We start from the raw sequence: 13284 nt of genomic DNA on the forward strand, positions 1-13284 counted from the left end.
GCCTATGATTTATTTGGATTCTATAGTGTAAAATTGTTTCTGAGTGGCAGAGGTCCAAAAAAATTACATAACATGATATACCTATATATTGGCAACATGTGTAAAAAGTTGGAAGGCAATAGACAAAGGTTTGTAAGAGCTGCAAAAGAATATCCATTACATGAAATAGGCGTTTCCAAAGTGTCTACCCAACCTCTCCAAAAGTACCCAAATGCAAAAACAGCCATATCAATAAAAATCAAGTGTGATTTCACTTACATTTACATTTAGTCCTACATAAACCCATTTTTTTGATGAATTGAGTAGCATAGTCCAGGCAAGCACACCAGAGCCCCGTTGGCCAGAACACAAAGTTACTGTTACCACCTCCTACGGCGTGGACGTGGGGTTGGATTTTAAGAGGCACAGGAACAGGAACAGGAACAAAAACTATTTACAATATGTAAAGTTTAGCCGTCCTTCTGCCGGTCCTTGTGCCACTGTGTGAAACAGATACGGTCTGCAACAATGCAGAGAGGCACCCCGCATGTCTCACACTTATAGATGGTGGTCCGCTCACAGAGACCACACCTTCTGCGCCCCTTTGTGGCTTTCAGATAGGGGTCATCTGACAGGTCACAGACTGTGGTGGGAAAGTGGGAGGCTGCTGCTGTGGAAGCTGCTGCTGCTGGCGCTCGACTAGCTGCTCTCTGTGGCTGCTCGACTGGCTGCTCTTGGCCGACAGCAGCCAGTTGCTTAATGAGCGACACTCTGAAGGCCTTCTGCGTGGTCTCTCCCCTTTTCCCAATGCCATCTCCTTGTGGATAATGAAGCTGTTCACCACAGCGATGTCGAGGAAGTGAAGGAACAGCTTCATGTACCAACGTGTTGTCTTCCGGTCCACAGTGTAATACTTGATGAGGGCATCGGACACATCCACACCACCCATGTACTTATTGTACTCCAGCGCTGGAGTTGGTACCGGTATCGCTGCTCCACACCCCTCTGTGCGGACATTGCGGCGGACGACGTCCCCATCATACGCCCGGTGGATGGTGGAGCACATGGTCACCTCACGTGTGTCCATCCACTTGACATACAGGAGCTTCCCATCCCTGATCCACCGCATGTCGCCCCTCTCTGCGTTCCTTGGCAGTGTGTTGACCTGTGTCTTGGGGAAACCCTTCCTGTTTGCCCGGATCGTGCCGCAAGCGCCAAACTTCGCGCTGCTCAGGTGGTGGAACAGCAAGGAACTGGTGTAGAAATTGTCGACGTACAAGTGGTAGCCAGTGCCGAGGAAGGAAGGATTTATCAGGGACACCACAGAGTCATAACTCAGCCCCATGCCACTGGGGGACTGAGCCTTTCCTTCGTAGATGTTGAAGTCACAAGTATATCCATTACGGCTGTCGGCGAGCACAAACAACTTGTACCCCCATTTTGTGGGCTTGTTGCTATTGTATTGCTTCATCCCAATCCGCGCCTTTGTCTTCACCATACGCTCGTCTACTGCCAACTGCTGGTATGGGTGGTAGTAAGACAGGCATGCTGTTTTGATATCGTCCATCAGAGGCCTGGCCCTGAAGAGACGGTCGTATCCTGTCTGCCCACGGAGCTGGTCATTTTGGGCAGTGGCAGTGGGGTCGCTCATGTGAAGGATGGCACTGATCATTTCAAAACGGTAGCCTGCCATCACTGAGGGAGGGAAGGGGAATGAGAATACAGGATCTCTGCTCCACAGATCTCTGATGGCCGACACCGTCACCAACCCGAGGTATGGGTCTTCGGATACGGGTCTTTGGATATTTTTTCACGTAACCTGCATATGCTCAGAAGAGGAAACAGAAAGGACTTATTAACCTCGTTCACTTTCGAGTGTCTATGTTTAGTAAGACGTGAATGATATTCGTATACAAGAAATAATTACAGGTTTAGTTATTTTAACTTTACATACAGTTCAGTGCAGCGTAATTGTTTGCCGTGATAATTAAATGCTTATGTGATAATAAATGACCATTTCATCCAAACTTTCATAATAGGCTACATTATTTGAATGCAGGAATTTCTTTGAAATTAGTATCTGCTGGTTTACATGCAGTAACCTCCATGAAAATATGATACGTGTTTGTAGTGGACGTATTTACGCCAGGGAATTGTGTAATACTTGATGAGGGCATCGGACACATCCACACCACCCATGTACTTATTGTACTCCAGCGCTGGAGTTGGTACCGGTATCGCTGCTCCACACCCCTCTGTGCGGACATTGCGGCGGACGACGTCCCCATCATACGCCCGGTGGATGGTGGAGCACATGGTCAGCTCACGTGTGTCCATCCACTTGACATACAGGAGCATCCAAACTTTCATAATAGGCTACATTATTTGAATGCAGGAATTTCTTTGAAATTAGTATCTGCTGGTTTACATGCAGTAACCTCCATGAAAATATGATACGTGTTTGTAGTGGACGTATTTACGCCAGGGAATTGTGTAATACTTGATGAGGGCATCGGACACATCCACACCACCCATGTACTTATTGTACTCCAGCGCTGGAGTTGGTACCGGTATCGCTGCTCCACACCCCAGGGAATTGGGAATTTACGCCAGGGAATTGGCTCATTTTACTGAACGAGATTCAAAGATTCGAGTCGGTAAAATGATCCGAACTTCCCATCACTAGCGAGATGGCGTCAAATTCCTCTCCGCTCTAAGGCCTGAGCGTAATAGTTCTGTTATACACTTTGCTCTGGTTTATGGTGTCATTCATTCTAAGTAATTCTAACAAAGCTTAGTACGTGTTTAGGATATTTTCCTGACATTATTGGTCCTTCAGTCGCCGGAGTCCCACAAGACTGCCGCCGAGATAAAGACCCTGGAAGCTGAAGACGTTCAACGCCTGCGAGACAGAAAGACCCATGTAGTGAAATTCTGCATAGGCCAGCTGACGGTTCTGCACCTGGGAGGTCGGCCTGACGGGATCTGGAACCAGCTTTGACCCATATATACGAAAGTGGCGTGAGGTCATTTACTAACAGAGTAGTAGTACGAAGTTTTGCCTGGGGCTGCTTTAAAAAACAGACAATAGCTATACAGAGATTCTGGGAATCTCAAGAGGTCTGGGACCTCAAGAAATATTTCTTACTCGATCCGGGATCGGGGGATGTAAAGTGATTTACATCGGTGTGCATGGACGTCTGTATGAATGTTGTGTGTGAGTGGAGTTTAGTGATTAAGCAGAATGAAAACAGTGAAAAGCCGGTTACCGCAGAGTTTTGTGTTCCGACGCTTTTACTGATCCATTTGAGATATTCTGTGTAATCCAAAAAAACTCACCATAGTTATGGGTAGTGCGGGTTCAAAACCGCAAGGTTGTAGTGGCGATAAGAAGTACATGGAAAAGGAAACATACTAATATAGCCATACAAAGTACGTAGAAGGTTGGATAGAAAAACGTAGTTCAGCGGAAAAAACTCTGTCTCGGTTTATTTACATGACGTGGTCGAACAAATATGACATCATCACTTACTAGGTAGTTAGCTCATGTAAGAAACTGTAATTTAAGCTTTTCACAAAAAAAACATTGATTATATGTGTTTGTGATACGTAATATATATCCATTATTAATCACTCACGTCAATTATGATTATGTTATTTACCGCTAGCGATAACTCCAACACAAGTTTCATTCAGTCGCAATTAATGATGAACAGCAACTTTAAACGTGTCAACATTAAAAGTCAGGCAAATGTCATTGTAGCTCAATGACAAAGTAAAGGTCCTGGTATTAGCCAATCAAAAAATGGTGTTTTCAGTTCCGGCCAGGTGGCTAGTATACAGGGATTAAAATTAACGTCGTCCCGGGGCCGTATTAAATTGTCATTGGGACGATCAACAATTTAATTTGGGACGATGTCGGGACGACAAGAATTTCAGCCCGTTTTTTATTGCACTTGCAACTCATTCAAACGGAAAAGAAACGCAATTTCAATGTCCTTGAATGAAGACATTAGACACTGACAATAAATCTGACTTGACTTGAAATGGACTCGCGCCTCACGTTTGTGTTTTATTATTTATCATAATGTTTTCATAATGTTGCGCTTGCTTCCCGCTCAAGCTGTGTGAAGAAGAAACTCGTTTCGACATTTTATTTAATACGGCAGTAAGACATGTTGCGCTGGTTGAAGCCGAATACCCCCGAGCCCCAGGACATACAACCAGGCCCTAGTGGTCAAGCACCTCCAACAGAGAACGAGGTAAGTAATGTACACCAAACAGTCTGCGTTTAATATCACCATTCAATCCCAACTACTACCAGTGAGTGAGCCTTAGGAAAGCCAGCTTGTGGCTTACGGTGTAGGCCAGCTAGAGCTAAGGTGGTATGGTATAAATATATTGATAACAATTCTGACCTCCCAAAAACACGTCCTTTGACATTATTACGTCCAGGTCCCATCTCTTAGTCTACTTAAATTAACAAATAAATACATAATCGTCTGGTAGGCTACTAGGCAATTACGGCAGCTACTACTAGATAGCCGGTCCAACAGGTAGCTAGAACTGTTTCGCATATCATGTCATTATTCATAATCAAGGCTCATGTGTTATATCCAATGATAAAGACGTGCAGCTGCAGCACCACTTGCCTCACTTCACCCAAAGCCAACATTATATAATATTAACTTTGAATGAAGCAAAGCAAATGGCACTGCAGCTGCACGTCTATTATATAAGGTCAGGAGAGTGTTAATATCATCTGTATTTTAAATCGAGAGGTGTTCTACCAGAGCTATCTGCCGAAGACGCTATGGTAACTATAGTAACAATGCTAGCCCAGTAGAAAGCGCCCGCACAGAGAGACACTTTCGAAGTGAAAGTTTTGTCGAAGTGAGTCCTAGCGCTAAACTTGGGTAAAGCCCAGTGTATGCCTACTATAACTATTATATTAATACGGTATACAGTGCATATAGCCTACATGTCATAAACAAATATTGTAAACACCTAAACACTATTTTTCTTTCCCCTAAACCTCACCTCCAAACCTGAGTGGCAATGGGCCAGTAACATCTATTAAAATAATGTAACATTAACAATGTTGTTGTTATTATTATTATTGTTGTTGTTGTTTATTATTATTAAAGTAACCTTCAAATAGACAATTAGGCTAGATTTAGTATGCTGTTGCTATTAATGTCAACGTGTAGCCCTCTGATACCCATTTTTTTCATCTCTTATTTCCTACAGAAACAAGAAAGATGTTCAAAATATGAAGCTAAAAGAAAAAGGAAGTTCCTTCCTGAGTGGAACAAGACATATTCTTATATTAAATGGGATGCAGAGGCAGAACTTATGTACTGTCAAATATGTCGAAGCTGCCCAACTGTGGCCAAGGGGAACGCACTAATGCTAGGTGTTACAGGGGATAAGGTGAGGGTAAACACCATCAAGGAGCATGTGGCCACCACCTTCCATAAAACGGCAGCGGAGGCAGTGCAGGCAAGAGAGGATCCAGATAGTGGCAGCCTTCGAAAGGATGGAAAAGGCAGTGCAGGAAAAGCTGGTAAAAATATTTAATATTGTATATTTTATAGCAAAGGAAGAGGAGCCATTTACTCTTTTTCCTAAATTAATGTCACTGCATAAGACCAACGGTCTAGATCTTGGCTCCACCTACCACAACAACATGGCTTGACAAACTTTTGTGGAGGCAATTGCTTCATGCATGTTTGACGAGCTCAAGGAGGAGTTGCAAGCAGCCAGGTTCTTTTCGGTTATGTCAGACTCCTCTGTTGACCGTACTGTGAAGGATCAGGAAATGATATATATCACCTACCTGAGGGATGGAAAACTAATCAACCGGCTTATTCAGATTGTGGCCCTGGATCATGCCCATAGCCAGGGCATTTTGGATGCGATTCTGAAAGGCCTGGAAGTGGTGGGTAGTTGTTTACATTTGAATGTTAAGTATGAATTATATAATTCCTCTAGTCAATTGTATTCATACTATAACCTTATGTGAGAATTCTATGTTTTTTTTTTTTTTTTTACAAACTATCAACAAGGTGGGGATTCAAGAGGATGACCTGAAGCAACGTCTTGTGGGCTTTGGCTGTGATGGCGCTGCTGTAATGCTGGGAGTTAACAACGGTGTCGCAGCCAGACTACAGCGCCTGTGTCCCTCCCTTGTACCGATATGGTGTTGCTCATCGACTGGAGCTGGCTGCGCTGGATTGTCTCAAAGAGCATCCCAAGCTCAAAGAGGTCAACGACATGCTTCGCTCTATACACAAGCATTACAACAAGTCAGCCAAGGCAACAAGGGAGCTGGAGGAGATAAGCAAGGCAATGGAGATCTCAATACTTAAGCCAGGAAACATCGAAGGTACTAATATACTTTTTACTTTTTAATTGAAAGGCAGTGCTCATTAATGAACATTACTTATACGTCCACTGTATGTACTATATGCACGACTTGCACATCCATCCATAGAGGCCATTTTCGACCATAGTGTAAAGCTGATGTTATCAACACCATAAAGAAATATCATTGAAATCATACAATAAGAGAAGTTAAACTGATTTTACAATCTTTGCTGTCTGATTACAGGTACCCGCTGGCTACCTCACACGGCACATGCATTGGAGGTCCTCATGAGGAACTACAAGCCTCTGCTGCTCCATTTTGAGAACCATGCCAGCAACATTGATGACCGGGAAGTGAGCGCAGCCATGAAGGGGAGGGCGAAGACCATCATGAAATCGCTGAAGCAGTTCAGCACCCTCCTCTTCGTCCACCTCATGCTGGACCCTCAGCCTCTTGTTCCAGCAAGATGGCCTCACCCTCCAGATGGTGTCGGACGGGTTACAGACATCTTGCATGGTGTTCGTTGCAATGCAGGTGAGAGAGCTTTTTTTTAAAATATATATTTTTTTTATTCTATTTCTATTTTATTTGTATTATGTAATAATAATAATGAGTTGAATGTATATTCTTCCTCTTCTTCATCCTATTATTTGTTATAATTTATTATTATTGTTGTTGTTGTTGTTACTATTATAAGTAGTAGTATTATTTTATGTTAAATTTAGGCCGAAACTGTTCAAAGCCACAGTTGTTCTACAATTCATTTCATGTTAAGCACTGAAACTCTTTGTCCATGTTCAATGTAGACAAACCCAGGCCCCAGGCTGCAGCGGTTCCTGGCTGAGGTTGAGACTGGATCCACCTGGCAGGGAGTTCAGCTGAACAGGACCAGCACAGATGAGTCGAACTTCAACAATTTAAAGCTCCGTCTCACCAATGGGCTCTGTGAGTTTATCTCAAATCGATTCATGAATCTGGAAAGCGGAGTTCAAATTTACACTGTGAATACTCAGCTTAAATAAAACAAGTTAAAAAAAAAAAGAAACACAAGACATATTACACATCAAAGAGACAAATACAGATTAGTTTTGTGCATTGTTAATTGCTATGATGGCTCTTGGATAGAAGATGTTTCTCAGCTGTCTGTTTTTGCTTTGATGGTGCGAAAGCGCCTCCGTGAGGGCAACCGGTCAAAAAGGTGGTGATGCTGTGGGCCTTCCTGAGGTAGCGTGTTCTATAGATGTCCTCCAGAGGTGTCAGAGAGCAGCCAATGACTCTTTGGGCCCTATCTTGCACCCAGCGCAATTGACATTGTCACCGACGCATGTATAATTCCTATCTTGCACCCGGCGCACAGCGCGATTTTCCCTCCAGAGGCGCGCTTCGAAATGAACTTGCGTCGACATGGGCGGGGGCGGAACAGAGAAGGCGTTTCTCTGGCGCAAGTGGTATTTTGCAGTTTCAAAACAACGCCGTGCGCCGTGCGCCATTGACCAAAAAAAAGCTGGTCTAATGTGAGGCGCAATGTCTAAAGTCTGTAACGCATATTCAGAACGCTATTTTAAGGGCGCATGTGCTTGCCCGCACAGTATAGGACCTATAGGCTACACTTTACTTCTGTCGTCTTCACGAGAGATTTACACCAATTGTTTGGCAAGCCATATATAATTACAAGGAAAATAAAGTATTTACCACATGAGGAAATCATTGTGATATCCGTATCCAAGACATTTTAAAACTAGGCATACATCTAGCGTACACAATTGACCCAAATGATTCAGGTTAATTGAAGCTGCGTGACATTTGATTTATTGTATGGCTTTGTTGCATTTATTTAATGCCAGTATTATTATACATCTTGTAAACTCATCTTTGTGTATGTGGACTTTATTTATGTACCTTGGGTTTGGTCAGCTGGTGCACTGGCTTGGGTGCCGATTTCCATGCCCCCAAATCCCTGCAGGCTCTCAGGCGTGAGGGTAGACGTGGCGATGTCCTCTGCTGCCGTCAGATCCTGGGTCGAGGCAGATCCACCTCCCGTGAAGGCACGAGAACGTGTGTTACCTTCCAGCTTGGATGTCCCACGTCTCCGGACGTCATTATAGCGTTTTCGGCAACGTTTTCGGGTGCCCCGTTGCAGAAACAATCACGGCAATATCTTGACATGCTTGCTTGACTTTGCTTACTTTTGGAGGGTTTCTCGCATCCCCATATATATCTATCTCCCGGCTTTTTACAAAGCCATACAATAACTCAAATGTCACGCAGCTTCAATTAACCTGAATCATTTGGGTCAATGTGTAGGCTACGCTAGATGTATGCCTATTTTCAAAATATCTTGGATATGGATATCACAATGATTTCCTCAAGTGGTAAATACTTTATTTTCCTTGTAATTATATATGGCTTGCCAAAAAATTGGTGTAAATCTCACGTCGGTCTCCTCGGCTGTGAACTTTTCCGGTCTTCCACCAGGTAATTCCGCCATCAAAATAACAAGCCGCTATGGACTATGCGCTCCTCGCTCTTAAAGGGAATGTGAAATGACGCTCGGATTGGTTTATTGCATATTACGCCCAAACCACACCTATGGCTGAGTAACCTCCTTTGGACCAACCCTTTTGACACTTGCGCTGGACGCAAGTGTGTTTTTTCCGCCGTTAAAATAGCAACTGCGCCATAGAGCCGCCCACACAGCTACTTGCGCTTGGCGCCGTCCTACTTGCGTTTCTGATCGGCAAGATAGGGCCCATAGTGCGGTGTTAATGACCCTCTGGAGTACCTTTCTTTCTTCTGCTGTGCAGCTGGCAAACCACAGCGAGATGCCACAGCTCAGCACTGACTCCACAGAGCAGCGGTAAAAGGACGCTAACAGTTCCTGTTTTAATTTATTTTTCCTGAGTAACCTCAGGAAATACAGCCTGTGTTGTGCCTTTTTCAGCAGTGCATTGGTGTTGTGTTTCCAGGAAAAGTCCTCCTCAATGAGTGTGTTCCGACCCTACACTTTGCACAGGGCCCTACAATACAGGGTCCTGTAATACAGGGCCCTGACATCTACAGTGCACTCCCTGTCGCTCCCTGTCGCTGAAAAGTGCCCTTAAGCACCTGTCGGAAGTGACGGACGCAAATCGCAAAAAAAAACGCAGATCTTCTCGCGGTACCCGCGAATCTGAGGCGGGAATGTCAAACTCATATCTGCTCACGATTCCCGCAAAAAAAGCAGAATTGCCAAAATGAATGGACTGATTGCCCTCGTTTTGTCAATGGTGTTCCCTTATCTCCACTACAAAATCCAACTGGTGCATCTCCAGAATCGTGGCAGGAGCCTGCGCCTCCTGTCCGAACTCGCGATGGTATGTACATTTTCTTTGTGATTTCATCTTACCTTCACAGCATAGCTTCATGTAGTAGTTGTAAAATTGTCCTAGCTAGGTATGCTAAAATTCTAAAATGCTAAAATTCTAAATTACCTTTGTCAGGAGTAGCCTTCTTCTTTGCAATCCGCATACACACCATATGGAAATAAAACATCTGCTGTAATTCACGCAGTAATAGGCCCACATATACTGTATACCTACTTTATACACATCTCTGTTGTAGTAAAGTTTACCCTGATACAGGAATCAATGAGCTATCAAACACACAGATATATTAATTACTGTTACAAACATGCATCAAATCTAATATAAATCAGAAAAGGCAATAAATGACTACAAAACCTCAATGACATCACATTTTTATTGATAAAATGACTACATTAATATTTTAATCTTCTCTTCCCCTCCCCACACACTCTACAGCAGCCAGCCATCCCCAGGCGTAACAGCCAGATCAATCTGGCAATGCCACTGCTGGCTTTATATTTCGACGGCCTTAGTGACCTGAGGGTGGACTTCAGGCTCACTAGGGAGTCGTTCAATGCATTGATGGCAGTGCTGGGCACAGATTGTGACAATGGTTGGGGCCCCGAGATATCCTGCCTGGTCTTTCTGTTCTGGCTCGCCAGCGGCACCTCCTACCGGGTGGTGGCCAGGGCGTTTGACATGCCCCGGACCACCGTTCACAGGGTGGTGCACCGCATCAGTAGGCGGATCGCCGCTCTCCTGTACGAGGTGGTAAAACACCCTACAGGAGAGGAACTTCCACGACTCGGTGCCCGCTTCGCTCATCTGGCTGGGTCAGCAGCATTTTCCAGAGTGGTGGGGGCGATTGATGGCTGCCACATCAGGGTGAAGCCCCCAGTGGAAGATGCTGCCTGTTACTTTAACAGGAAGCTCTTCCACTCGAACCAGCTGCAGGCGATCGTTGATGACCGCTGCCGGTTCATTGATGTGTTTGTGGGGTACCCTGGTTCAGTGCATGATGCCAGGGTACTGAGAAACAGCCCCTTTTTTTACCGGCGGTCCTACCCTCCACCCGACTATTGCCTCCTTGGTGATGGTGGCTACCCCTGCCTTTTGGAGCCCATCTGCCTCATGACCCCCTTCAGGCAGCCTCTCCGCAACCACCTCGAAGGACGCTACAACCGCTGCCTGTCAAAGGCGAGGTGTGTTGTGGAGAGGTCCTTCGGGATTCTGAAGACCCGATGGCGATCCATCTTCATGAAGGCCCTGGAGGTGGATGTGAGGTATGTGCCGGAGGTCATCGTGTGCTGCACTGTCCTCCACAACATCTGCCTCACCAACGGGGACCTGCTGGAGCCTGAGCCTGAAGCAGATGTCGGGAGGGTAGCAGAGGACCAGCCAGCACCAGGACCGGCACCAGCACCAGCAGGAGACGTCTCTGGGGCGGAAGAAAGGCAGAGGATAGCCATTCAGTGCTACGCTCCAGATCACGATTACCTGTGACCTGTGTATTTATTCAAAACCAAAGGCTCTTTTAAGAGCCACCCATCTTGATCATTAAAAAGCATTTTACAAAATAAATGGGGGGGGGGGTTATAGTATAAACACACACATATTTACAGATTAAGTGTAAGTAAACACTAAGTAGACATGTACATAAATTGGAAGTGACCAGTAATTTTTTTTATTTATTTTTTTATTATTATAATCATCTAGCAAACTTCTCCAATAAGGAGATGAGGCGCTCCTCTCGGGCAGCTGCCTCCCTCCTCTCCTCTCCTCTCTGGCGGCTGCCTCCTTCCTCTCCTCTCCTCTCCTCTCCTCTCTCCCTCTCTCTTCGCTCCTCTCTGGCAGCCGCCTCCTTCTTCTCCTCTCCTCTCTCTCCGCTCTTCTTCTGCCTGCCTCTTTCCTTCCCTGAGGTCTTCCCTCTCCAGGGTCTCCCTGTGCTGCCTCTCCTCTCTAGAGGCGGCCTCCCTGGCCTCAGCGGCCCTGGCCTCCTCCGCTTTCTTGTCCCTCTCCTGCATCTCTTTCAGCACCTCGGCCACCCTCCTATCATTAGCCGCAATGTGCTCGGCAACCTCCACAGTGTCTACCCTCCGTCTTTTCGGGGTTGACACTGTGGAGGAAGCTCCACTTCTGGCCTCAGGGAGAGTTGCGACCACAGGGGGGGGGGTCCCTGCCACTTCCCGGCTGGATGAGGCAAAGAGGACTGGTGGGTTGATCGATGGTCTGCCCCCCAGTGCCTCATCCATAAGGGCATACCACTTCCAGGAAGCAGCAGTGACCCCACCCCCCTCTGTGCTCACACCTGGGCGGGGTTTTTTTAGCTCCTGCAGATGAAAAGACAGCCAAACTGGAGTTGCACATCATTGCGCCTTCAACTGGTCTGGTAATTGAAGGCTGACCATTGATTACCTTACTTATTACTTAACATACACAATATATATATGTATATATACACATAACATAACATAGTATATTATATTGCATGCATGTACACATACATGTACACTGCATGTATACACTCACTAGCCATGCCATCTCTACATTGTGCAAGTGAGTTGTTCCACAGGGCTACACTAAGCTTACTCTGTATTTTCCGGAGAGGTTCTCCCACCTCTTCCTCAAGAGTTTGGGGTTTAGCCCCCCAAGCCCACGATTCTTGATGAAGACCCTAGTGAAAATATATGCTGCCTTAACATCTCGCCTCAAATCCCTGACACAATAAGAACCACACTGATCACTGCAAGGTAAGCAACTAAGAAAACCATTTACAGTAAACTTCTATTAGCTACCATATGAGTATTTTTTTTCTACTTACTCAAATCCCTTCTCGGCTGAGTTCCTCTTTCCCGTGAAGAGGTGCTTGTTTGCACCTCTCCACGGGATTAAGGCCCTCGTGTCCTCATCTGTCCCTAGACACATGAAATTACCACGACAAAAACAAAACACACAAAGACGATTGAAAGCTACAATTATTTTCTAGAAGGACAAGCTTCGTAACGTATCGTAATGGTATTAATTATTGAAAGGCATGTGTTAACGGGCAAACGTAGCTAGGTATGCATACTGTCGGTATCGTTAAGTCCACAAAAATACACATTTTAACCCGTTATTTAAACTGAGCATATCCATTGTTAATCCACTATTACATGTTGGCATTTGATTGATTAACAGAACAGCCCTTGTTTAACACTGTTCGATGACTGACATAGCTATCAGTCGTCGTACTGGTCCATTTAGCGATCGCTAGCGACCGCCTGGAGCCTGCCCCCCGCACCTCAAACGAAGTCCCCCGATAAAGGTGCACCTTCGTGGCTGGTGGAATAGCCACATAGCCTAGCATATCTTAGCATAACTGCCATCCCCGCAAACAGGGAACGTCCCCAGGACGTTAACAGGACATTCGCAAGGTCCCCAATTGGTCCCCGCCACAACGTTCGCTAGAGGACGTTACCAGAACGTTTTTGACGTTCGTAGCAAGTCTACGTTTGGTCCTTCTGTGACGTTCGCATGAGTCTTAAATCGGACTTTTAGAGAACCTTAAAATTTGGTCTGTCAGCACACCTCCCCAGGACGTCATTTAAAAAC

This window comes from Sprattus sprattus (assembly GCF_963457725.1).
Source record: "Sprattus sprattus genome assembly, chromosome: 3".
NCBI classification, from domain to species: domain Eukaryota; kingdom Metazoa; phylum Chordata; class Actinopteri; order Clupeiformes; family Clupeidae; genus Sprattus; species Sprattus sprattus.